Source organism: Lynx canadensis, chromosome D4 (genome assembly GCF_007474595.2).
Source record: "Lynx canadensis isolate LIC74 chromosome D4, mLynCan4.pri.v2, whole genome shotgun sequence".
Lineage (NCBI taxonomy): Eukaryota > Metazoa > Chordata > Mammalia > Carnivora > Felidae > Lynx > Lynx canadensis.
The window spans coordinates 34,734,632-34,760,098 of record NC_044315.2 but is presented as its reverse complement, the minus strand read 5'-3'; the positions used below and the strand labels follow the sequence as shown (position 1 = coordinate 34,760,098).

Here is a 25,467-nt window from a genome sequence, read left to right as displayed (position 1 = left end):
TCTAGTGTTCTGTCTATTCTTTCTTTTCTTTCTTTTTCTTTCTCTTTCTTTCTTTCTTTCTTTTCTTTCTTTCCTCTCCTCTCCTCCCTTTTTCTTTCTTTACTTTCTTGTTTCTAATTGTTTTTCTTTCTTTCTTTCTTTCTTTCTTTCTTTCTTTCTTTCTTCTTTCTCTTTCTTTCTTTCTTTCTTTCTTTCTTTCTTTCTTTCTTTCCTCTCCTCTCCTCCCCTTTCTTTACTTTCTTGTCTCTAACTGTCTTTCTTTTTCTTTCTTTCTTTCTTTCTTTCTTTCTTTCTTTCTTTCTTGTTCTCCCTTCCTTCCTTCCTTCCTTTTTTCCTTCTCTCCTCTCCTCTCCTCTCCTTTCCTTTCTTGTCTCTACGTGTAAATCGCTTGTTATGGATAATTAGAAAGCATGGTTGGATTTTTCTAGGAGGTATGAACTTGCTTTTTTTTTTTCTGGGAATGGAACATCAAAGCTAAATTGTACTTTCCTTACAGGAACATGCAGCTATTTTTGCAGTGACCCAAAATAATAACATTTTTAGGAGAATACAAACCTCTAAGGTTTTTACTTGAATCTGTTGTTTGAATGTGAAACTGAAATTGATTTTAACATAATGGAAAATTATTGATGTTTATGGGGTGAATCTATAACAATCTGAATTTACATTAGCCAGACTTTAAGATTAAAACTGATTTCACCAAGTAAACTAGCATTCCATTTACATTTCTCTCTGTGGTAGCTTTCCCTAAATATTCTAAAAATGACAGTGCCACTTCTGTAGTACCAAGTTTATGGCTGATACTTGAAAATCAATGCTTCAAGTTTCCTCCAAAGAATGGGGTAATAGCCCATTAACTCAAAGACTTAAAATTATTCTTGGAAGGAGTGGGGTATGTCAGACTTTTGTTCATACATTTCTTTTTCTGCTTTCTGATTTTAGTTGACATAAATAAGCAGTTAGTAGAAACCAATATCAATTTTCAATCAAAGGAAGAGGACAGTAAACGGTAAAGGCAGAAGACAAAGTGTGTATTTTGAGAATAATTGCAGCGAGGAAAAAAATCTTTCCCCAGAGAATACCTGACATTTGTGAGGCAGTGAGTATAGGGAAATGAGCACAGGATTTGAACCAACACAAATGGGTTTAAGGCTGGGTTCTACTCAGTGTGACTTTGAAGAAGTCTTAGGAGCAATCGGGGTCTGAGTTTTCATGCTTAGCAAATGAGAGTAACATCAATAGATGAAGGAATAAGACAAATAGGTAATGAAAGAAAATTATTCAGAGAAAGCATAGCATGTTACTGTCCTGGAAACAAGGGAGAACATGTCATGCAGCTGAATATTTTGGAGATAAAGAATAAGCCAGGGGATGACACTAGAGAGAAAGCTAGAGAAAGGCTCACTTATGGGTCTTAATCCCACAGGAAGGAATTTGACTTTATCCTGACACCAGTTACATTTACTGAGTGCTCTCTGTGTTAATCAGACAGTGTACTTTATTTTATTGAATTAGCATAACCACCCATGAGGAAACTGAAGACCAGACAGTCTATGAACTTCATTAACATGACACAGTTTGAGGGCATCTGGCTGGCTCAGTTGGTAGAACATATGACTTTTGAACTCAGGGCCATGAGTTCAAGCCCCACATTGGACATAGAACTTACAAAAAAACAAAACAAAACAAAACAAAACAACAACAACAACAGGATAGCACAGAGTAAGTAGGGCAGCTAAGATTCAACTCCTGTGAGGCCTGATTTCAGAATCAAGCCTTATTCACTGTATTGAAATATTTCAATTCCGATAGTGGTATGATCAGATTTTCATTTTAAAAGGAGTCCTCTGATTGCAGAGAGGAGAACTGATCTGGAAAAAAAGGCTTAATTGGAGACAGAGAAACAAGTTACTAGAAATAGTGCACCTGAGATATTTAGCAGACAGAATCAGTAAGATTTAGCAGTTTATTAGGTAAAAGTGAAAAAAAAAAAAGGAGATAAGAATGCACTCAAATAAGTTTTTTTGTTTGTTTTGGTTTTGGTTTTAATGCTTTCCTACTTCCATCCTATATGGTAGCTACACTTATTCACTGTTGCCCTCATAGGCAATATGCTTGTCTTCTGAGACTTCAGTAAGGCTGTTTCCTCTGCCTGGAAAAGAAGTCATCCTACTCATCCCACCCTACTAAACTGTGGCGGAGAGATACTCTACCTCTCTTGCTTTCCAGGGCTACTCTTACTGTTCCAAAGCTTCTGTAATATCTTCCACTTCTGGAATCCTCGTGTCTCTAAATGTCTCTCTTAAAAAGCGTATGGAGGGGGCGCCTGGGTGGCGCAGTCGGTTAAGCGTCCGACTTCAGCCAGGTCACGATCTCGCGTGTGAGTTCGAGCCCCGCGTCGGGCTCTGGGCTGATGGCTCAGAGCCTGGAGCCTGTTTCCGATTCTGTGTCTCCCTCTCTCTCTGCCCCTCCCCCGTTCATGCTCTGTCTCTCTCTGTATCAAAAATAAATAAAAACGTTAAAAAAAAAAAAAGCATATGGAGAATTACCTGTGTACTTTATTTATTTATTTATTTTTACTTCACGTTTACTGGGGACAGGAACTGTGTCCTATTTTTGCTTAAAGAGTAATCTGGTGGCTTATTGCACAGCAGTGGTGTTAAATCAGTATTTGTTGAATTTGAGTAAATAAATTTAGTCTCCTGTCAGTGTATGAAGTCCACTAATTACAAAATACTGTAATTCATGGCTCATAAATTACCTCATCAGAAAGGTCTTTTTTTACTTCTTTCTAAAGTAGTTTTGTGACTCATGACCCCTCTTTCTCTGTCTCATGATTTTATTTCCTTTATATTAGTTACTACTATCTGAGCAAGACCGGCTACATAATTAACAGTCCAGTGATGGAAATTAAAATGCAGGCTCTTGTTTAAAAAAACATAGATATTACTAAGAATTTCAGGAAGCCAGTAGCTGAGCCTTAAACCAACTTAAATGGAGCCTTAAACTGCACAGGTCATATGGCCATAAGGCCAGTTGTGGGTCTGAAGTTATCTTTCAAATTTCTGTATGTTTGTTTCACATCTCTCCCCCTTTCCATTAAACTCTATGAAAGTAGGAATTATACCTGTCTTATCTCCAATGCCTAAAGGGAAAAATGGCAGATAGTAGCTACCTAGTAATTTTTTAATACAAAAAATGATTTTAGACTGGAGTTCTACATTTTGAAACTTTTGACTGTAATTGTCCTGAAAAAACCCTTTCTTCCACGTAATGTCACACAAGTGATTCCAATCTTGGCTACACAGTGTATCCCAGAGAAGATGAGAGTAATTTTTTTTTTAATTGAAAACCAACACTCACCATGTTGAATAGCTCTAATTATCATCCCTAGGATGTGTCCATGAGCTGAATGGACCAGGAAGACTCAATTACTACCACTCCTTTAAGGCAGTCCTTCCTAAATGCATTTGAGATTCTGTAATAGCCAACAATTTCAAGAATATTGTGACTTATTCTTGTCAGTACCTATTTTGTGACGTAGACCTTAATTCTCTATTCCTGCCAATCTTGCTTCTTTCAAAAGCATTAAATTAACTTTTATGAAGGAAAAGAAAGAACCTGACTGAAGGCAATAAGAGGTTAATGCAAGCTATTGTTTCTGTGACATGGTTCTACTCCACAAAGCGTAATAACTTCATCAGATGGAATTCAAAACTTCAGGGAAAAAGAATTATGGCCTTTCAGTTACTCAAAATACCTTTTGAGATGTATGTGAAAAAGATAATTGAAGAGTTTGGATTGTCCTTTGAGAAGATGTCCAATGATAGTTTAAATCCAATCAAACATTGTTTTAAATAATAGGAGGTGAATGCTCAATACAGCTATGCAATACCCATTTCTAAAGAAGGGGAAAAAAGTGTTTTAAGGGAAAATTCTATTCTTTCCCTGGAAATTCTCCTTTTCAGTTTCATAAATGTGGATTTATCTCCTGAAGTCCAAAATCAGATTGTTATATGTGATTACATTATTACTTTTAAAGGACAAACTCATACCTAAAATGGAATAAAATCTCCATTTATTAACTGGCTATAATGTGCCAGGGTGCTTAACTACTTTAGAAATGTTATCTAATTTAATCCTCATAATAATCTAAAGGCAGATGCCCTTTCTCGCAGTCCCCCATTTTGCAAATAAAGAAATATAGGTTTAAAGAAATTGAAAACACTGACCAAGGTCACAAAGTGAAAAAAACAAACAAACAAACAAACAAAACAAACAGAGCCAAGACTGTAACCAAATGTCAGTTAGAAAGCAAGTATATAATATGGCCATTCTGGCTTTTATCTGAATAAAGAGTTTATATCTGGGATAATTTCTAATTTTTCTTTGTTTGTTTGTTTGTTTTTCCAGAAAGTTATGAATAGCCTTGTCATAACTAAAATTCTGACAGCCTAGTCCATTATAATAAGGTTTTGTTTCATTTTATTTTTTTTGTAAATAATTTGTTTTTCTAAATAGGGAAATGTGAGTTAAAATTAAATGCTTCAAGATATTTCATCACTTGCTTGCTCAAAATGAACTTTCTCATCACAAATGGCTCCACAGAATTATCACTCCTATGTCAAGATGGAGTGTCTGATGCCTTCTGTTATGATTTGAGGTGTATTGCTAAACCCAGCTGCCAAAACTGTACCCCTCAATAGTTCTTTCCTTTTCTGAAAGATATTATCCTTCTGAAGGACATTTAATAAGGTCCATTCCTTTGTTTGAAGGCACTGTGTTCAGAAGGCTTTAGGGGAGTGTAGAAGCAGACCCAGAGACTGCTAATACTGTTGTCCATCAAAACCTATACATTTATTAGATTATTTTATTGTCAAAAAGGTGACATTTGTGGCAAAAGACAGGTACTGGTTGGGGGATAGCACATAATAACAGAAGTCTATGAGGTTCTCTGGGAGCAGTAAATATAAGAAAAAAATATATTTAAGAGGTTGATGATGGTTGTGAATGAAGATAAATTTGGGAGAGAATGTTAGATTTGGTGAAATGAGGGGCGCTAAACTGTCTTCCTGCCATGAGGGATGATAAAGGCCCTGACAAGAGAGGCCCATGATGTGGAAAATGCAGAAGGGAGGTGACTAAAAGAGGGATGAGATGTATATAGTAATGATTGCATCAGGGAGAGGAGACTCTGTGCTCAGACCCGTAAGGGTTGGATGCTAGGAAAGTGGTCACAGAGGCTGGGGTCTCGGCAATAAAAATAAAGTGATAGGAAACCACAGACATAGCAAACAAAGCAATGGCTACAAAAGGCCAGGTTGTTTGATGTGCTGGGTGGTATGATATGACATTGCCCCTTGCTGCAAAGCCACAAATATCAAATTTAGAAAAAAAATGAATTTGTTATAATATGAAATAATGTATACATATTAAGACACAAAAGTGGGTCAAATTTCTATTTAAACCAGAAATTGATTCTAGGTGTCCTAGCAAATAAAAAAAGAAAAAGGTAGTATCTGCATGACTTGGGGGAAAAAATTGTTATATCTGAAATTTGGCTGTATAATATCCCTTCTCTGTACTTGTTGCTTGTTGGACAGTCAGGTATAGCAGAAAGAAGACTGGACTCACTATGTGGTCCTGTCATAGTTCACATACCTTCTTTTGGTCTCAGTTTCTTCACCTGTAAAATGACAGCTATGCTTCAAGAGATTCCTTTTCCCTGTGGTCTCATCAGCTCATTGCAAATTTAGTATTTTATTTCCTTGCCTACACAACCTTTTCAAAAACTCACAGTTAATTCCTTAAGGATCTTTTTTTCTACATGGTGTTGTAATTCTGTGTGTTGTGAATTCTTTATTTCACTTAAAATATTAAAAGAAACATTGTCAGTCTAACATGCAGGCAGTCTTACCATCCACCACTCTGATGGTAATGGAAGTGGCCTAAATCCTTTCCTCAGGCATCAGAAGGCAAATACCCCCTTTCAACGTGGCACCGTATGATGATTTAGCTCTCCTTTTAGAAATGCCAGCAAAAGGCCATTTCCATTTCAGGTTTAATGATCTCAATGACACCCATATGGTGAGTGGCATTGTATGATATCCTACTATACTTTAGAGAAAAAGTGTAATTTGGCAGCTTTTGTTTACATAGCTCTAGATATTGATGATGATATTCATGGGAATTATTTCTATACAGAATTTGCTCATAATTCTCCAGGAAATGACATATGTTTGCTAGCTTGGGAATTATTTTATATTTGAGTGTTAATCTTAGGAGGCACAATTCTGAGACAAAAGTCTTTGTTCTCACCCCCGCCTTGATTACCATGATAAGGACAGGCAATGGCACATATCCTCAGGGATTTTTCTATGTATCCTAATGCATTATTGGGAATTGAAAAGGAACACAAAAATACGTCCCAGTCTGGAGTTTAATTTTTAATCCACTTCATGTCTATTTTGATAGAAAACCACTTTATGGTTCATTTCTTTTTCAGGTTAATGGTATTTTTATTTTTGTAGCCATGCACACACACTCACACATACATGCGCACACACACACAAAGAGGCTTCTCCACTTTGGTGAAAAAAAAAAGTAAACACATGTATTTGTCCTACTTTTTATTTGATTAAAACACGCACACACCTACATTTATTCTAAGCCCCAATTTAGGTCACTGAACATTATTCAGTCAGTTCATGACAGCAGCTTCTGCTTGTAGCATGACTGTGGTTACAGAAGTCTGCTGAATCTCATGTGTATGCACATGCACGTGTATGCAAGCAGGCATTTGAGGGTCTACATGTGTGGTGATAATAGTTTTAAGAGATAATAGTAAAACAATGGTAGATATTCAAGCCTAGTGTGTGTGTGTGTGTGTGTGTGTGTGTGTGTACATACACACATACTAAGATGGAGCCTAAATTAACCATAATCCTAGTTCTCTTATGGGCAACTTTTCCCAATTAATAATCCCTAAGACACTCTACTTTCCTTCCACCTTATCACCTCTAAGCTCTTCTACTGGATCATCCGGGTCCTTACATACCTAGTGTCATCATAATTTAATCTTACCTTCCCTAGTGTGTACCCTGCACCTATAGTCTGACAAATTTGTCCCCATGCCACAGCACAAGCTGAGTTTGTCACATGTTACTCTAATAAATGGTATACATTTTTGTTTGTACTGTTAGACCATGAATTCTTTGAGAGCAAAAACAAGGACTTTTTAATAGCTGTATTCTTAGACCCTAGTACCTGATGGGGCTTAGTAATTAATTTTTTGCAGAAGGAAGGAAAGGAAGAAGGGAAGGAAGGAAAACAGAAGGGGGAACATATTTTCCTATTTATATCTACTATTTGTTGTGCAAACTAGATGAGTTTAAAGATGCATTTTATTCCCTCAGATTATTCCTGTACCCACAGTATTCTCCATGCATAAAGTGCCTCCCAATTTTCTTGCCATCTCTCAAAATTCTATCCATCCTTCAGGATTCTACTAAAGCCCCATTTATATCAGGAAACTATTTCCAGCAACACATCCCTAGAATTAGCTGTTTCTTGTCTGAAATCCAGTCGTAGAGATTTTGTATGAATGAGTATTTATGCATGTGCATGTGTGTGGATGCGATTCTATATCTATTTGATCTCATCACATAAGCTTCCATTCATACTGTGTATCTTTTTTTCCTGGAAGTAAAGTACCCCGCACTTCCAGCCATTCCCAAATACCTCTTGATGGGGTTTAGGGAAGGCCATTCCAAAACATACCACTCTGATAGATTGTTTTGCATTAAAGTTACTAAGAAACGATCAGTGCAAGAAGGTCATTCTGACCTTTTTCTGCTTCCTCAAAGGCAGGTAATAAGTTCCCCATGTGAAGAGTGCCCTGCCTGCACCTGGACAGTGGACGACATCTGTATAGCCCGAGATAGGGAATTCAGGAGCAAGAAGACTGTATGAGCAAACCTTGGTATTTCTTCATTAATTTGCTCATGTCAAACCCAAACTTCTTTATTTTGTCAATTATTCCCGGATTATTTCTTCGTATAAAAGACCTAAAACCTGCCTGCTTTGGTCACTTCTTGGGGGTTCATATCATTGGAGCTCCATACATACAAAATTAAATTTGCTTTTCCCCATTAATCTGCCTTGTGTCAATTTAATTATCAGGCCAGGCAACGAATCTATAAGGGAAGAAAGGAATAGTTTTCCTCCTTTATACTCTAACAAGTTGAAGACTTTCTTTTTTTTTTTTATTTTTTTATGTTTATTTATTTTTGAGACACAGAGAGAGACAGAGCATGAGTAGGGGAGGGGCAGAGAGAGAGGGAGACACAGAATCGGAAACAGGCTCCAGGCTCTGAGCTGTCAGCCCAGAGCCTGACGCGGGCTTGAACTCACGGACCGTGAGATCATGACCTGAGCTGAAGTCTGAGGCTTAACCGACTGAGCCACTGAGGCGCCCCAAGACTTTCTTATTTTAGATTTTTGCTAATCTGGATTTTTTGTTTTTTATTTTTAATAAGTATCACATGTATGGATTTCTTCCCAGCATGGAATGCTTGTGTACTTAAAGGCTGTCTGTGCAGGGAAAGGGAGACATGGAAAAAATCCAACTTAAATTGGACATAGGAAACAAAAATATGAATTATGAATGGCAATGACAGAAGCCATTCTTTTCACATATATGTCTAAAAATATCTTATTTTTTGTGTACATTTCCATTGATTTCTGAGTTCAAATCACAGAACTAACTTTCTTTTAATATAACTTCTTCCTGGGATTTATTGCAAAGCTGTGTACTGAATTTCAAGCACCCGTTACTGAAATACCATATGGATAGAATGCATATTTAAGCATATTGATTTGTGCCAGTAACCTCTGATCTAGAAGTCCACTTCATTTATCTAAACAATGGATGCTGTCTTTAAAGAAATCTAGCAAGTGCTGAATTTGTATAAGGCTGCTTCGTGATACTTCCTGAATATTTTATTGTGCTATATTACTTCACAAATGTGTTTGACAACAGATTTTTAATGAGTTTTTTTTTTAATATTCATATTTTCCTCTTGCAGGTAGTGAAGAATAATAGTTAGGCCAAAACATTATATTTCAATTATTCCACATATTTTTACATAAAATCTTTGATTTGGAACAAGTATTAGGCAAAAGATTTTCCTCTTTCAACTATATCATGTATACCAAACATAAAATATTTGAAAACTTAGGGTTTGTGGGGAGTTTGTTCTTGTTGTTGTTGTTGTTACTTGAAATATTAGTTCATATAATAGAATAAGATCTTTGTAGTCATCATCCAGTAAACTAAAAAATCAACTGCTTCTCTACTATTCTGTTAGGATTTTAAATAATAATCATTTAGGGGCTTTTTTATTATTACTTGGAATGCCAATTTTTCTACTTCTAGCCTCTGCTGATTCTTCCTAATGGTGGGTTCCTTTACTCTTGTGGTCCATAATTTTTACATGGCGATCTCATCTTAAGTGAGAGCTCTTTTTCATGGAAGTTTTATATACTATATGCAGCTGGTTGTGGCAGCCTCCTTTCAGATCTGTTTAGAATTTGCTTCTAACTCATGAGATATGTTATTGGTCTTGAATTCGTTTAATATGATTTTTCTGGCTTCTAGAAAAGTAACACTTAATTCAACACTTAATTCAATTCCAATATTCGAATTGGAAAAGGATTTCCATATCAGCTTAGTGGACCATATTGCTAGTAGTTTCACCTTTGGAAAAGCTCAAAGTATACTAAAACATTCAGATGCATTATAAAAAGTACCTAAGGCCCAGTGTGGGAAGTTCAGTGATGAAATCTAAATTAAAAGCCATATTGGGTATTATTATAGATGGCTATAGCTGTGGTAGGAGTGGACCAATGCATAAAATACTATTGTAGGTGGAATAATCTTAACTTTATAAAAATACTGTGGGCATACTATCCTTAGATAAGTTCAGTATATGTATGTTCATCTTTGTATTAAAATCAGAAAGACTGATATGAGAATAATGCACATCTATCCTTGTTAGGTAGGAATATTGTAATGGAGTGAAGATGCATTTCAGAAAATTTGTAGAATCTATGTCTAAGTTTGGGTCAAACAAATCATAGTTTCCTACTTTCTTAACAAATATTTATCTCAAAGACCCTAAAATTTTGAGATATATTGAGTGATATCAAAAAAAAAAAAACCTGCTGAGTCTGACAAAATAACAAAATTGGAAAATTTCTATTACTTTGAAGGAAACAATTTTAATACTAGAGTGACAGTACAATATCACTGAAGACCCATTTTGTGTCAGGCAGTGTGAGGGAAATTCACATTCATATTTAATTATCACATTCAGCCTTTTCTACAGATGGGAAAACTAACCCAGAGTTAAATATTAGTAAACAATGGTGTTGCTTTTCAGACTAGGCTCCATCTAAAACTCCAAATCTCTGTTCTTTGTTTAATATAATCTGTATTAATATAATAATTTTTATTTACATTTTATTATAGCATTTACTAAGAATTAAGTAGAACTGGAGGGAAATTATTCACTTGTTTTCTATTCTTAATTAAAATGAACCCCCCACTTGAGAGTGATGTTAAGTTTTCGTTTTATTATAATGTCCTAGGACTCTGAACAAACAAACAGTACAGGTATGAATCTCAACACTAGCACATTTGAAAATGCAGCACACACATTGTAGAATCATAAATAAGCCGTATGGGTTGAAAAAAATTGCTTGTCATACATGCAATTTTCTTAAATGCTTCCTTGTAAATGGTAGTTTATTTGTTTCAGATTTTGCTGGTTCAGTGGAGTGTAGTCCCCACCTGATCCAAAATTTTAAGAAAGGGATACCCAATTTGCACATATAATCATATTCTTATGAATGTTAAATAATAAAAAAACAGAAACCAAAGAAGCATCAGTAATGATTCAATCAGTACACTTATACAGTAAATTCTCTGCATTTTTCTTCTTTCTGTTGCCATTGTTACTCTAGTGGTTTTGGTTCAAAGATTTATAGCTCCACCTGTAAGTAACTTAACCTACAGATAGTTTGCTACTCTGTGCTGTGCGAATAATTAAACATTCTTCTGATTGTTCCAATATTTTTTTAATTTTAAATTACTGCAGTGTAAAATTATTCTATATTCTAACTCAAATTTTGCAGGACATAAATTATAGGAGGTGAAACAGTATTCTTTTATCATAAATATAATAATACAATTCCAACAAAAACATAACGAATAGTTTTTACCAGGTATTGAACTGAGTTTACATGTGATAGGCAATTTATTCCTTGCAACAGATTTATGAAGGAAATATGATTCCCCAAAATTAAAGATGAACAAATGAAGAATTTGAGTCTCAGCAAGTTTAAATAACTTAAAATAAAACATTATGAATAAATTAATTATATTAATTAAATGTGAATAAAATAAGAGGGAATAAATAGTGGTACTAGAATTTTATCAGGCTTTTTGACCCCTGAAATCATATTCCAAATGACTATGTTATGCCAATTTTCAAATTTTGTTTTTGTTGTAGAAAACTTAGAATAAGACAAAATTTTTCTTATATCTTGCCACCCAGAGACAACCACTCGTATTTCAATTAATATGTCTTTTCTGTGTATTTGATATTTATCCCTTATTTGTGTATGTGTGTGTGTACATATCTACATACACACACAAAAGAACTGTGAGTGTATCATCACAAAACATGTACAAATGTGTTTATGGAAGCACTATTCATAGTCATCCTAAAGTAGAAGCAGCCTAAATATCATCAACAGTAGAATGGGTGAATAAGACATGTCTATTCACATATTGGAATCCTACACATCAGTGAAAATAAATGTATATATATCATCATGGTTGATACTCACAAACTTAGAACAAAAAAGATCAGACACCAAATCAGACACAATCTATGACTCATTTATGCAAATTTCAGAAACAAACACACCAGTCTGTGGTGTTCAAAGTCAAGTAATGAGGACATGAACTAACATGATGGGGGTGAGATTGAAAAGAAGAAATAGTAAAAATTAAACAAGAGCATGAAACTTTTGTTTCCTGTATGTGGGTACCAAAAGAGAAAAAGAAGGTTTACTTTGCAATTTTGAGTTAGTCGGTGACAGGAGGAGGGAAAACCAAGAGAAAGCCTTCATATAGACTAAGAACGTGGACTTATGACTAATTGACTTTGAGGTGGCAGTGGGATGTCTGCATGGAGAAGTCTCCCAGAAAGTTAAAGATTAAGAAAGAAGTTTTGGTAAGAGCTATGCGTAATAGGAAATCTCATCTTTGTAAATATTTGAAACTATGCTAATGGATTAAAATGTTCAAGAAAAAGCTGTCACATGATCCAAGATCATGGACAATTCTTATTTCTTGTTTGGGGAAGAATAAAAATGTGCAAAGAAGGAACAAAAGATATTAGAAAATGTTAGCCATGATAACTGGAAGAAGGAAGAGAAGGACAAGAAGGAGTGGCTAAAGAATGGCATGGTGAATAGTTTATTACAGTGCTCACAAGCCATATCTATGCTAAATTTATCTAATCCATGCAAACACAGTATTTTCTGAAATAAGTACCATTATTACCATTTACGGATGAGAGGACTGAGGTCAGAGAAGTTAGGTAATTTGCTAATTTTCTCACGTTTGTGCAGTAAGTGGCAAAGTCTTAATTCAAATCTAATACTTCTAGCTCCAGAGATCACGTTTTTAGCATTACAGTGGAAAAGAAGCAGAAAAATACCTTTGCTTTGGTATAAAGAAAAGAGTTATTGGGAGAAGATCTATTCAATCATTAAAAAATTTCAAAATCAAGGTACATTAATTGAAAATTTGCAATCATCAAATTGGCCTAAGACTTCCTTTGCAAGAATGAGTGAATGGTAATGGAGCCATTTGAAAGTGGAGAGAAAGGAGTTTATATAACATATTATTTATTTTATTTTTAATGTTTATTTATTTTTGAGAGAGAGAGATTGAACAAGCAAGGGGAAGGGCAGAGAGAAGGCAACAGAGAATTCGAAGCAGGTTGCATGCTGTTACTGCAGAGCCCAAGGTGGGGCTTGACCCACCTTGTAAGATCATGACCTGAGCTGAAGTCAGATGCTTGATCAACTGAGCCACTCAGGCACCCATATTACATATCTTTTAAAGGTCACACTGTTCCTCAACCCTGTCCCCTCCTACCCAACCCCCCCCCCAGAATCTTGTACCTGAATAATTTTCCTGTCTGCAAGAACGTCTTCCTTAAGTACCTATGTTTATCATAATCCTCTTATACCACAATATTCCCTTTCCAATTTTGCTACTGGCTTCATTCTCTCACAGACTTGCTTTAAACTCCTTATTTTTGAAAGTGGTATTGAAAACTCAAGAGTATATCATATTCTTCCTCTTCTCACACCATTTTTGAATTGTGGAGAAAGTGTTTGTGTGTGTGTGTGTGTGTGTGTGTGTGTGTGTGTGTGGAGGGAAACCTCCACTGGAAAAATGAGTGAATTTTGCAAATGGAAATCTTTATTTTAGTGAAAAGGTAGAACTTTGTAGAAAAGTTGAATTTTTTCACAGTAGAACAGAGGATGTGCCAAGAAACTGCACTGAACTTTATGGGAAACATTGCCCTACATACTGAAACATTTGCCGTTGAGTAGAAATCAGGGAAAGAAGAGGTAAAGAGGAAAAAGTTTTCAGTAAGAGGGAAGTACATATTACTGTGGGCCACATATTAGGGGAACAGATAAGAGAAGTAGACAGAGATTCCAATTGGAATATTTACATGTTAGTAATATTTCCTTAATTACCACCAACCAGCCAGGCCCCGTAGCTCTAATATGGGGAAACTGAAGAAACAGACCCAGGGACGAAGTCAGGGATGTAAGACACTAGGGATGTATATATTTGAAAACTGTTAATTTATACATTATAGATTTCCTTGTTATATAGAATCATAACTTCCTTAATACTACTTAAGTTTCACATTTTTCAGCTACATAACTTTGCTCTCAAATCTCCTCTATTTTGTTCTCCAATCTTCTCTATTAATTAGTTGATTTATTTATTTATTGAATCTTCTCTATTCATTAGTTTATTTATTGAATTTATTTATTCATTAGTTTATTTATTAGTAGAGCTCAATCTCTACTTCAAGTTTAATGTTCTAAGACTTCTGCTAAAGAGTAAGAGACAATAAGAAGGCTGAATTTGGTTGTTCCTACCTCCAAATCAAAACAATAGCAGTGATTGATCCTTTCTTTGTAATGGCAATTTTCAGAGAATAATTTTAATATATTTCAAAAACACCTATCTTCTTAGGTATGTGCAGATTCTCCTTGAAATCCTATTTTAGCTATTCAATCTTCCCAATATATTTTTCTTCTCTAAATAGAATGCAAAGGTAGATTTTACATTATTAGCACTTCATATTCCAAACATAAGTTATCCAAAGAAAACATTTTTAATGTACAATGAAAAGCATAGCAAAATTAAATAGCAAATTCACTACATTTTTTTTTAGGACAAACAGATTAAATGTGCAGAAAATATGCAAAGCTGTAGTGTTTGCCATGTGTTAGCAAATTAAAAATTATCTCAAGAAAAGGAAAAGCCAAAGGGCAAACATCAGTACAATTTCCAAAGACTACGTAAAAATGATTTTAGCATTGGAAAAAAAGATAGGTGGAAACAATGATAAATATGGGAGAAAGAATGCATTTTGTTAAGCAATGGTCTCCCCAGAATTACAGGATAAAAATTCAATTTTGCACCAAACATGTTCAAGTCTTCTAGAGATTATGATTTTCTACAGCTTTATTTTGTCATAACAAAGAATAGTTTAACACTGCATAAACCCAAAGTATAACTTTACTATGACACAGATCCTGAATTTACAATTGTATTAATTGAAACCGAAGCAGATTTACTCAGACTAATATTATAAGGCATGCCCTAGAACAAGAAGCTGCTTGTGAAATTTGTTTCAGTTTGTGTCCATCTACATATTTCCTTTAAGAAAAAGATTCTAATGATTTATTTCTGTCTTTATTTATTCTACTGGTGTTAGATGCACATTTTGTTGCTTTGCCTACAGTTTCCATAGTGGTTGGTAACACTCAAGCAATCTGAGAGTCCATCACCATGTTCATTCTTCCTGAATAAACCATTGTGATTTTCCATGTTGCTAAGTTATAACTTGCAAAAATTAGGATCAAATAAAGTAAATAGAACAACATTAAGCTGCAATTTCATTGTGAATTTATTGTATCTCCTTTCACTGAAATGTGTGATTCAAGGAAAAACAATATCATGATGTCATTTATTTTCCTATTGAATTAATCTGTGGGTTTTAGATTTTGAAAGGAATTAGGAGGAAATGAAGGAGAGTGGTAGTTATAAGAAGTGTTTGGTACTGGAATAATAGAGAACAGGTTGAAATTGACAGATCATCAAAGTGCCACTGGAATGTTATTGTGAATTCAGAAATGCTGGAGAAGGAAATATAATTTCATTGAATCTAAACCATAAGCCACATGAAGCATAAGTCAACTTTGTTTATTGAAGCACCTAGCACAGAATGTACTAAGTACATACTCGGTAAAGATGGAATTCAATTTCCCTCTCTAGCTAAGCTGCACAGAACTTGATTGTAATTTGCCTTCAGTTCTCACTCTTAATATTGGGATTCCTTAGACTCTGGTATTAGCCTTACACTCTTTGCTACTGACTCACACTCCAATATCCATGCCTTTAGATACCACTTCTATGATAATGATTCCCAATACATATCTCCAGACCTAATTTTTCCTCTGACTACTGATTACTACACCCAACTTCATACTTAATATTTGTACTCACATAACTAAGAAATACTTCAGCATAACATGGCTAAAATAGAATCATCACAGCTGATAACACACATATAATTAAACCTATATTCTCTACCAGTCTTGTCTTTCTCAGTAAATACCATCAACATCCACTCAATTACTAAATTTCCAACCAGTAACTATCCTTTCTCTCTTTCTTTTACTCACGACCCACATGCAATCCATCAGTAAATTTTGTTGACTTTACCTTTGAAATACATTCTAGGTCAACTTAGATCTATCGAATTTTCTAGCTCACCAAATATACTATAGTCTAAAACACTACAAGTCCTTTCCTGGGAAGTTTCAGAACTCATCTCTCAGTTTTTACCTCTGCCTCTACTTTCCATTTTTGAGTAGGCATAGGCATGTTTCATACAAAATCAGGCAATGTCATTACTTCTTAAAACCCTCCAGTGACTCCCTATTGCTCTTAGAATACAATCCTACTTCTTAGCAATGGCCACCATCCAATCTGTGATATGGCCTCACCTATCACTATAATGTATCTTTTGCCGCTCTTTCCTTTTCACTAGATTCCAGGTACATTGGCCCTCTTTCTGTTTCTTGAATATAAATTCATACAACACCATATGTGTTCACTATCCTTTTACATAAACATTTTATCATCTTATCTTGCATGACTGTCTTGTTCTGTGTTATTAGGCCTTACCATCCAAAATATTCTTCCTCTGAGCCTCATTACTTATTTAATTTTGTCCATTTCACTAATTGTGTGAAATTATTTTATTGTTTTATTTGTTTAGTTGCTTATTTTCTTTCTCCCCCTCACCCCTCCATGCGTCAAGAATGTAAGTCGGAAACATGTCCACATGGCTACCACTGTATCCCCAGTGAGAACAGCACACAACACATAGTAGATGCTAAAAACACTTGTTTAATAAATGTTAAAAATAATTATTTTATCTAGAGTAAAGAAAAAATAAAGCTTAAGTTGTTCTTTACTCATTTTAACTCACTATTTTGTTATTTGCTTGATGTTGCATAATTGTTGATTCATTAAACTTATCACATGGCTAAAGTATTTTTATTGTGTAAATATTTAAATAAGAGAACAAAGAGCACCATGATAGTCTTTTTAATGGAAGTGCTTGAAGGTATGTAGAGTGACCAGGCAGGGATCTCAAAGTCTAAGAGGAAAAAATGGATACAAAGAGGAAACAAAAAGATCAAAATCAATAGTCCTGTATGTTCTGGAGACAACACATAGCAGATGCCAGTTGAACACTAGGAGAACCAGTTGGTTAATCCTTTCTTCTCTGAGAGTTTCATGGGGGTGGGATAGATTCCTTAGGCTTGGGACTTCAGTTTTAAAACCAAGACAAGTTGGTCACCCTAGTTGAAAATAAGGACTTTTGCTATTTATATTTTTAATATCTTCCCCTTTACTTCTTTCCCATCTACTTCTATAAATAAAAGCCCTTAGAAAACTATAAAAATAGCTTTGTTGGTTTTGAAAATATATGAGAGGGGAGAACAGTTGAGACTGTCCTGTTTTTCAGTGGAACTAATTAAGAAGCAAGTAGATGCTGCTGAGCATGAGGAGTGATGACTAAAAAACTTCAATAGGAAGGGTGATACAATCCTCGGAAGAAGAGGAAGGAGAGTATCAGAATCTCCATCTTTAACTAGCAGTTGAGTTCACTAACATTTTGTTGGAGGAAGTTGTTGAGAGACCATGACCATCAGTTGACCCATGAGCTGGATCCAAGCAGTTGGGGCTCATTACCCTTCTCTAGTCCTTGGAATGTACTTTCTGCCCACTGTTCCCGTAGCTAGAGTCTCTTCAAGGACAAAACCTTGACAGAGTAATATGTTGTTGAGACCATCTGGACTATCTATACATGTGGCTGAACCCTGTTGAGGCCTCTGTACATACCTTTAAGATCTGTTGGTCAAGTGCAGAGATCTGCTCCTTTTGAAGCCACCCAAGACAAGCCTCATATGTAACTTTCCTTGCTTGGTTAAAAACCTGCCACCTACCACTCTGGGTGGTCTGCTTTTTTTCTTATTGAGTCTCTCCCTGCCCTCCATGTAAGGGACCAGTTTCAGATTTCACCTGGAGAACTCCTGAGGTTGTGATCCAACACATTTATTGTGATTACTGATGTATTTGTATTTATTTTGTTGTGTACTTTTAATTTACTTAGCTATTTCTTTTTTTAATTTATTTTAAAATTTTAATTCATTTTTGAAAGACAGAGACAGAGCACTAGTGGGGGAAAGGCAGAGAGAGAGGGAGACACAGAATCTGAAGCAGGATCCAGGCTCTGAGTTGTCAGCACAGAGCCTGGCACAGGGCTGGATCCCACAAACTGTGAGATCATGACCTGAGCACTTAACGAACTGAGCCACCCAGGCACCCTTTTAGTTAGCTATTTCTATGCATGATATCTCTCTCTTTTTTGTAGTCATTTCTTTATCTTTTTCCCCCTCCTACTCAACTGGATGTTATACCTTTGTGTGTGTGTGTGTGTGTGTGTGTGTGGTTACCTTTAAGTTTTAATGCTGATACCTCATTTAAGTATAAAGCTAATGAATATTCTTACCCTTCTCCCAAATAATATAAGAGCTTTAGAATACTCTATAACCCGTCTACCAACCTTTTGCATATTCTAGATGTGCAGTGTTTTCAGTCACTTTATCTCCAAATTGATTATTAATATTATATTATCATATTTTATACATTATTGATATTACTATATTATCCTATTGTCTTATATAGTTAGTGATATTTTTTAGATTTACCTATATGAATCAGTTTCTTTACTTACCATTCTTTCTTTACATCCCTTTCTTTCTGAATTCAGTTTACTGCTACCTAAATTGTATCTTTTAGATTTCCCTCAGTAAAGGATGTAATAGAAACTAATGATTTTTTGTCTGAAAACATCTCTTTTAACCTTCATTAGTAAATTAGTGTATAGACAGGTAAAACCTGCTGTAATAGTTATTTTCACTTAGCACAGTTGAGATATGATTCTTCTATTCTACATCTTCTACTATTCTTGTTGAAAAGTTTGCTGTAAACCTAATCTGCTCCTCTTTAAATACCTATTTTGTCTTCTAGCTATTTTTTAATTTATGTTTGTTTGTGAGGGAGATTTATTGGATTTATCTTGAGATTCATTTAACTTCCTGAAGAAATAGGTAAATAGGTAGATTTATATAAATAGATTTATACAGACATACAGATACTTTTCAAAAGTTATATATATTAATATCACAACTCTTGAACATTTTTCATATATTACTTTTTAAGGTTCCTTATGCTTGTTGTCTTTCTGGCTCTTATTAGACACATGTTGGACCATCTCACCCATTTTTTTGTGTCTCATATGCTCTTTCTTATCACTTTTACTTCCTCATTGTTTCTCTGGTAATGTTATGGACAATTTATTCAGCTCTTCATGTTAATTATATCTTAGCTATATTTAATATATCTGTTTATTAATTTTAATGATTATATTATTATTTGTAAAATTATAATTGCCACTCATGGAAAATGCTCTTGTTCTTTTGCTAACATCTTGTTTATTTCATATATTTTCTCCCCATCTTTCATTTTTAATTATTTTAAGTATTTTCTAATCTATGTTTAGTAATCTCATTATCAGAATGTTTTGGTGTCTCTAATCTTGCTCTTTGATCTTTCAGTTGAATTTCATTCAAGATTTACTCATTATTTGATAATTATGGATTTGAACTCCTGCTTAGCTTGGCTTTATATTCATAATTCCTAAATCCTTTGTTGGGCGTGTGCCCTTCCAAAGAATTTTGGAGACTGAATCCACAAGGTACCAATCCAGAAATACTTTTTTTTTTGGTTAAATCCTCTCTGTGGAGTTTCTCTGTTCTTGTTAGTAGTATCAATTCAACCACCATACCTGTGTAAAAGATTTTCATGAGAGACTTTTCAATCTCTTGTCCTTGAAATCCCAAGACTCTTGACAGAGATTCAAAAATGTCTCAGAGAACCAAAAGATCAGTGACTCCTTATCAATCATTTCCACATTTTCTTCTTCAGTTCGGCCTCTGAAGATTTCCTTAATGTATTTCTCTGAGTTTTGTATTTCAAGTAATATTTGTTATACTTTATCTAGTTTTCTATAAATTTTGATAAGATTCTTTGTTTTTGGTTTATAATATTTGATGCATATATTTGACGGAAATAGAGCTACTTTAATTTCTATTTTTATTTTGGTTCTGTAAAATAAAGAACTTGCAACTAATTATGAGTGAAGCAAGAGTCATTTGTATTTCAAGAGTAAAAAAGTAAGACCAAATATGTATCCTTTCTCTTTACACACACACACAGACTATTCTGGACTTTGGCTGAGGAGCTGTTTATGGAATATAGGTCATGAGGCTTAGTCATCCCAATTCCCTTTCATTCTCAGTTTCTTTCCCTGTTATCACTGATCTGCCATTTCAGCTCAAGTCATGGACTTGCTCACAACTAATATGAGAAATGAGGACTGGAGTTTTTGTATGAAGAAAAGGAAATGCCAAAAGAAAGAAATCCGATAAAATTAGAAAAGAAGAGAATCACTCTGACCACTTATGCATATATCTATATATCTGCATGTATGTGTGTTTGCTTGTCAGAAAAATAGATACATATACGTATGTATTATATATGCATGTATGTATTTCAGTGATATTATTGGAATTCAAGATTTCATGGCTAAAATAATTTTCTATGCCCAGAGTGTGTACCTATTTGCATTTGTTTTCATAATTATTTCTATAATTGGTTCTACAAGTAAATGCAGAAATAGCTGGCTTATTCCTACCACCTGCTTGGTAGAGATATACAGAGAAGGCAATAATACATATTTAATTTATTCTTATTTTTCCCACAAATCATACAATCACAATATTGGAATGATATCCCACTTAGTATTCTGTTCCTACATTCAAACACCCGGGTTCTTTAATAGAAAATAGATGCTCTTTATGAGAATTAAATGGTCAAATATAGAGAGGTAGATGACTAATTGTAAGTGCTATTTGAATAAATTTGCATATGAAAGGACCTCTAAAAACTTCTTTTAAGAAAAAGAATTTTGTAGGTGCATGTGTTATCCATAAATCATTTTATTTAGGATGACTCCTTTCCCATAATCATGCCAATATCTCTGGAATCAAAACAAAAGTTCCAAAATTTTTGATAAGAATTTTTTCATGTCTCTCAATCAATTGGTTATCTACTTAGTAAGTTATCTGTTTTATGTGGAACAGAACCATATCTGTTTTATATGGTACATTCTTAGGACCTGATCAAAATGCAGAAGAAAAAAGATAATGGAAAATATATTTAGAAATGAAAAGAAAAAAAAAGAGAGAAAGGGGAAAAGGGAGAAAGAAGGAAATTTGGATCAACAAGCATAGTGAATTTGATAGATGAACATGTAAATTAAGAAACATTGCTATTGTTTTAAATATTCATATAAATCTTTAAGTCAATTATTTAAAATTTTGTTGTTCAAGAATTCTTTTTCTTGATATTTAACATATTACATGAAAACCAAAAGCACTTAATAATATGGATGAAGAGATAGCTAATTCATAATCATCTGGGGAAAAATTGATATGAATAATTGAACAGAATTGTTTAACTTTTTGAAACCTGAAGTAATTGTGGGCCCGGAAGGAGAATGAAGGATAAGACATTGTGTAAGTGTGTAATGCACTTGCATACTTTATATAAGCAGATTCTGCTCTCACATAGTTAACCTGGTCAAGTGTACAAAATTACAAACAAGGCAATGTTATCATTTTATTCTCTATAAAAATATAGATTCCCTTTTCTAAGATGATGCTACTAATTTCAGTCTTGTTGATGGGGTGATCATTTAATGGCTCCAGGCAATTCTGTCACTGTTCCTCAAAACACTAATTTCAAACATATGCTGTGCTAATAGAGGGCCAGAAAGTATTACCACCTTTCCACAAAATTCAAGCCTGCAAAAAAAAAAAAAAAAAAGGTTTTTTTATTTTATTTTTTTTCAACGTTTATTTATTTTTGGGACAGAGAGAGACAGAGCATGAACGGGGGAGGGACAGAGAGAGAGGGAGACACAGAATCGGAAACAGGCTCCAGGCTCTGAGCCATCAGTCCAGAGCCTGACGCGGGGCTCGAACTCACGGACCGTGAGATCGTGACCTGGCTGAAGTCGGACGCTTAACCGACTGCGCCACCCAGGCGCCCCAAAGGTTTTTTAAACAATACAAAAAATATCTTAAAGAACTTGCTTAAAAAGCCATTTATTAATAGAAGAAATTTTCTTTAATTTCATTCTTTAATTTTATTTTTTCATGAGACTAAAGGTTTCATTTGTAATGGAGATTACTATTTCTTTTTAATGCAAGTGTTATTACCAGAAACAGGTGCAATGCAATAATACTTTTAAAGGATAACAGATGAACATGAAAAAAATGTACACAACATGTTACCTCTATATTAAATAAATTGTTCCATTTATCTTATGAATCATCTTCTGGATATCTCCCATGTCAAAGACATAACAGGGAGTCTTCTGGGTAGGCAAAAATGAACAGGATCAAGGCATAAACAACCATCTATAATACAACAGACAATCTGTTGAGTACTATAGTAGAGGTACAAAATATGTTGGAAATATATAGAAAAAGAAGAGTAATTCCTTCACTGGGTGTCAAGACAAGCTTCATTGAGATGTTAGCTGAGGTGGCCCTGAAAAAATGGGTAGAAAGAATATGGAGGTGGAGAGAAAGTGGTGAACCAAAATATTGTTTAAAAAAAAAAAAGCATGTGTTTAAGACATAACCTGAGTACAGGGCACAGGGGAAATAGTAGGAGATAAACTTGAGAGGTAGAATTAGGACTCACGAGAGAATTAGGGGCAGAGTCTTAGAATGGTAGAACAGGAGCAGCTGACTGAAGCTGCTGAACACTGCTAAATATTTCAGCTTTTCTTGTACAAACAACAGAGTGAATTTTTTTGTCCCAGCAAGGTGATTTATATGGCATCATCAGAGCTGTGTATTAGGATAAGATTTCATGATTATGTTCATGCCAGGACAAGGACTGTATTATACAGGATTCTCTGTACTTTTAAACTTGAACATCAGAATAAAATATGGTTGCAAACCATACATTTGCCAGCAAGCATATACAAAAAAATTTCAAAGACAACCAGCTATCTAATTTGGATCTAAAGTGGTGAGGATGAAACACTTTCATATGAAATAATTAAATAATTGAGATCAGATTATGTATCTTTATAGCTTATTTAATTTTGCTTCTGTAGATAAATGCACAATATGTGTTTGAAGATGATTTAAAAGTCTTCGGTAGTTTTTATATTGCAATATCAAAATATATTTTTGTTGTTTCAGATGATGGTGCCTGTCAATTAACTGAACAACACTGGTAAGTTGGTTTTTCTCTTCTCAAATCTGTGTAGAATGTTTTTCTTTCTGATATTCAAAAGGATTTATGTTGCCTATGAAATCTGCAAAAACATAAACACTTACATAGACTGAAAGTCAAGCATGCCCTGAGGTCAGCTATATTTTTTTCCAGGGATTTAACCTCTCCCTTTTTACTTCTGAACTAAGCCAAGACTGGAAATCAGAAAGTATCCTGTACATGTTCACCAGGAGTATAGGAGGGGCATTATTGTCCAAACGTTTTCCATTAAATGTGTACCATATGTTTGCCCAGGGATGACTCTGAGAAAACACCCAAATGTTCATACCACCAAAGGCCATATATATATATATATATATATATATATATATGCAGATGGTCATGATGTACACACAGACTGATTGTCATTTTTCCAGTCTCATAACTGACTAAATATGACTTTGTTTTAGTTGAATCAGCATACTGGACAGCAGAAATCAAAGGACAGTTTTCTGTTTTTGTTAGGAACATGCTTGTTCGTGGCTCCTTTTGTGGACTTCTATCGGGTAACATTTTATGTTGGGGAGTGAAACAGGTATTAAATGTTGTGGGAAGTAATATTAATGATCATAATGAAATATCTGCTGCAATAGTATGCTCTCAAAAGGGAAAAAGAAAGAAAGAAAGAAAGCAACAAAAAACTGGTTCTTGCCAGCTCCCAGTTCTGCTTTCCCCTTTAATTAACTGATTATTTCAGGGTAAACTGTGAAGGGTCAGAAAAAGTCAATCTGGTTTAGTTAAATAATTTTCAAGTGTATGAGATAAAATTTTACAGAAAATAAATGTATTTTTTTTAATAGTACAGTCTATGCAAAGGCTATCCTATCATCACCTTGCAATAGTCAAAATATAAAAATCAATAGTGGTTGGGGGGGTTAGAGAGATCTAAACATAACATAAGTAAATATCATTATTGGTGTCCTTGAAAGTACTTGACTTTTGCCTTCAAAATATAGTAGGATGTCATTGTTTTTGTATCATGTTACCATTGACATTAATCAGTGTTATCCAGTCTAATTGTTAAGCTTATTCAGATTTCAAGGAGATTATCAGGAAGGCAGGATAGAAGTCTGACTAGGTTGGATGAGTCAGTAACAGTACATAATGAAGCTAAGAGGCCTTAGTTGTCCAGTCTTAGAAGGAAATGTGAAGGCTTTTCTGGAAGCTGTATTCCCCTAGGAGGCTGGAGAAGACCATGGAAGTAGAAATTCTAAAATCAGTCTGAAGCTTTCTGCTCAAACTTTTCCTCTAAATGAGTGTTTCTTCACCCAAATGGCATGTCAGAATCACCTGGGGTATTGAAAAAAAATTAGTTAATACCTGGGCCCCACCCAGACCAGTTAATTCAGTCTCTCTGGGTGGAGCTTAGCATGATGCTCCAGCTTGCTGGTGAGTCCAGGAGCAACTGGAGTTGAGAAGCAGTGTCATATATTAGGGCTTGACATTTTTTGGCAAACTCCCAAGTGATATTGATTTTACTGCTCCATGGACTACAGTTTAGGTAATAGAGGCCTACCAGCCCCCATAAGTTTTTCCACATGTCCCAGGAGGGTCAGTATTACTTGGGAGTAGTTACCTTTTTTTCCAAAGATGAGGGGAGTGAAGGGAAGGGTAGAAAGGAGAAAAAGGACATCCAAAAATGGCACATCGTGTAGATTTGTGTAGAATATTCAGTTCCCCACATGATTGAATTTGAAAGGCAATGGAAAAATTCCTGCATTCCAAAATATCTAATCTCATGAAATAATATGATGCCTGAATTTGCAGTATTATAATTCATTTCATTTTAGTGCTTTTTAAACTGAATGTACAAATACTATTCTTTGGTACAATTGTTACAAATATAGAGGATCAAGAAAGAGGGGCAGAATTGGCAGGAATCTGAATTTTAATAATCATTCCAGGTGATGTAATCAAGAATGAAGCTTAGAAATTAACATTGTCAAAATGTCCATACTACCCAAAGCAGTCGATAGATTCAATATAATCCCTGTTAAAATGCCAACAGCATTTTTCACAGAACTGGAACAAATAATTCTAAAATTTGTACGGAACAAAATACCACAAAAGCCAAAGCAATC

General features: G+C 34.6%; 1 long non-coding RNA gene across 1 annotated transcript in view; it reads left to right on the top strand.

The window, feature by feature from the left end:
• The window catches only part of LOC116738427, a 362,032-nt gene extending 338,683 nt beyond the window's left edge, over positions 1 to 23,349 (top strand). The window contains exon 4 of the long non-coding RNA XR_004344354.1: positions 23,314 to 23,349. This is a non-coding gene — a long non-coding RNA (uncharacterized LOC116738427). The remainder of the gene's footprint in view (positions 1 to 23,313) is intronic.
• Positions 23,350 to 25,467: the final 2,118 nt, after the last annotated feature.